Here is a 2,500-nt window from a genome sequence, read left to right on the forward strand (position 1 = left end):
CACGTGAGGATAACTCAGATGAAAACCAAGGAATGTCTCACTCTCGGGTTCCAGGAGAGGCCCATTCTTCATGGTGAAGAAAGGACAGAATTCAAATTCAAGTTCTATGAACTTGATTTATTAAGCACAAAGAACAATAGTAGGTATGAGAGAGAGTATGGAAATAGCCCAGTGCCTGCCCTCAGGGGCTTGTAATCAATTAGAGGGATCATAGCCGTAGTTAAGCTGGAAAAGAACTAAATTTATTGGGGAGGGCAAGCCGAGGGGGCCTTGAGATTTAAGGAAGTAGAGGCAGGGCTCATTTCTTGGTGGATGATTTAAGGAAAGGTTCTTGGAGGAAATGGGATCTGACCTGGTCCTTGAAAGAAGAGAAAGTCACTAATAAGTAAAGATGGGAATTGCTAGGTGGCTCAATGAATGGAGAGCCAGGCCCTAGAGACGGGAGGTCCAGGATTCAAATCTGGCCTTAGATACTTCCTTGTTGTGTCACCCTGGACAAGTCACTTAACCCTCCTTACCTAGCCCTTACTGCTCTTTTGCCTTGGAAGCAATAGACAGTATTGATTCTAAGATGGAAAGTAAGGGTTAAAAAAGAGAAAGAAAAGAATTAAACTCATAGGGGAAGTCTACGCTAAGTTGGTTGCTATAAGGAAGGAGAAGGACAACCAGGAGAAATATTCTCAAGTTAGAATCAACAGCTTGGCAATCGATCGGATATGGGGGCAGAGACAAAGGGGGCAGAGTCGGGGTGATCCTGAGGATGGAGCTGGAGTGACTGGAAAGATCATGGCGCCCTCTGCAGAAACAAAGATGTCGGAGCAGAGGTGGGTCGGGGAGGAAGATCACAGGCTGTTTTCTATAGGATGGCCAAGAGGTATCCAACTGGCATTGGAAATGGGAAGAGAATTCATGGGAGACGTTATCCACAGAGGTATTAACCGGTGAAGAGGCCAAGGAAGAGAACACAGAGAAGAGCAAGACCCAAACCAGAGCCTTAGGGGACACCCACTTAGGAGGCAGGGCATGGACGGTAAAGGAGCAAAGACTGGTGGCTAGGCAAGAGGAGCCGAGGAGCCGATAGTCCAAAGAGCTGAAGAGCGAGGAAATATCGAGAAGGAGCAGCAGAGAAAGGGCCATTGGTGAGCTTGGGAGAAGTCCCCATAAAGTAGCGGGCCAGGAAGTCTGTTAGCAAGGAGGGACTGAGGAGGTTGGGGAGGGGATGAGGAGGAGGGCGTACTTCCAGAAAGTGGGAGAAGCAGGTGCCCCACAATAGGGGAAAATCAGAAATGTTAGGCGCGAGGCTTGTTTGGGAGAACAATGAGGCCACAGAATGCTTGTCTTGGGCATTCCAAGTTTCCCTTTCCAGTATCCAGACCTCCATCTTGGATTGCCCTGTCCGAAGGAAGCTCTTGACTTTGGGACACCCTGGGCACCATTCAAGTCTCTGAGATTTATTGTCCCCATCTGTAAACTGGAGATAATGGCATGTTCACAGGCCCATTGTGAGGCTTCAAAGACAATAATGGGTACGGCATGGCTTATCAATCTTGGGGCCCTATAAAATACTCAATTAAGGCCAGCAAATATTTATTAACTGCCTACAAAATGCAGGGCACGGAGAGAGCACCCTCAGATTCCGGAAGGCAGGGGTTAGAGCTGCTGCCTTGAGACTGCGAGTTTCTAAGCAAGTGTCAGTCTGCATGGTAGAGAGAACTTTTGGCTGGGGATTCCCTATGCCGCTGACATCTTAGATCTAGTCCAAAAAATAATGTAAGGTGTCATAATGGGTGTGAGGGAGACAACAATGAGTAACACAGAGCCCAAAGGCATATTAGAGTCTAATGGGGATAGGCAGGTGAGAAGACATGGAATACTGTGGCTACAGAGATCCTTGTAACATAGGGTGGGTGGTGATGGGAGGGAGGAAGAAGGAAGGAGGGAAGAAGGGGAAAAGGGAAGGAAGGGAGGAGGGAAAGAAGGAAGGAAGAAAGGAAAGAAAGGATGAAAGGAAGGAAAGAAGGAAGGAGGGAAGGAAGGAAGGAAGGAGGAAAGAAAGGATGAAAGGAAGGAAGAAGGAAGGAGGGGAGGAAGGAAGGAAGGAGGGAGGGAAGGAAGGAAGGATGAAGGGAAGGAAGGAAGTAATGAAGGAAGGAGGGAGGGAAAGAAGGAAGGAAGGAAAGAAGGAAGGAAGGAGGGAAAGAAAGGATGAAAGGAGGGAAAGAAGGAAGGAGGAAAGGAAGGAAGGAAAGAAGGAAGGAAGGAGGGAGGGAGGAAAGGAAGGAAGGAGGGAGGGAAGGAAGGAAAGAGGGAGGGAAGGAAGAAAGGAAGGAAGAAAGGAAGGAGGGAGGGAAAGAAGGAAGGAAGGAAGGAAGGAAGGAGGAAAAGAAAGGATGAAAGGAGGGAAAGAAGGAAAGGAGGGAAGGAAGGAAGGAAAGAAGGAAGGAAGGAGGGAGGGAGGAAAGGAAGGAAGGAAAGAAGGAAGGAGGGAAGAAGGGAAGGA

Source organism: Monodelphis domestica, chromosome 2, assembly GCF_027887165.1.
Source record: "Monodelphis domestica isolate mMonDom1 chromosome 2, mMonDom1.pri, whole genome shotgun sequence".
Classification (NCBI taxonomy): Eukaryota; Metazoa; Chordata; class Mammalia; order Didelphimorphia; family Didelphidae; genus Monodelphis; species Monodelphis domestica.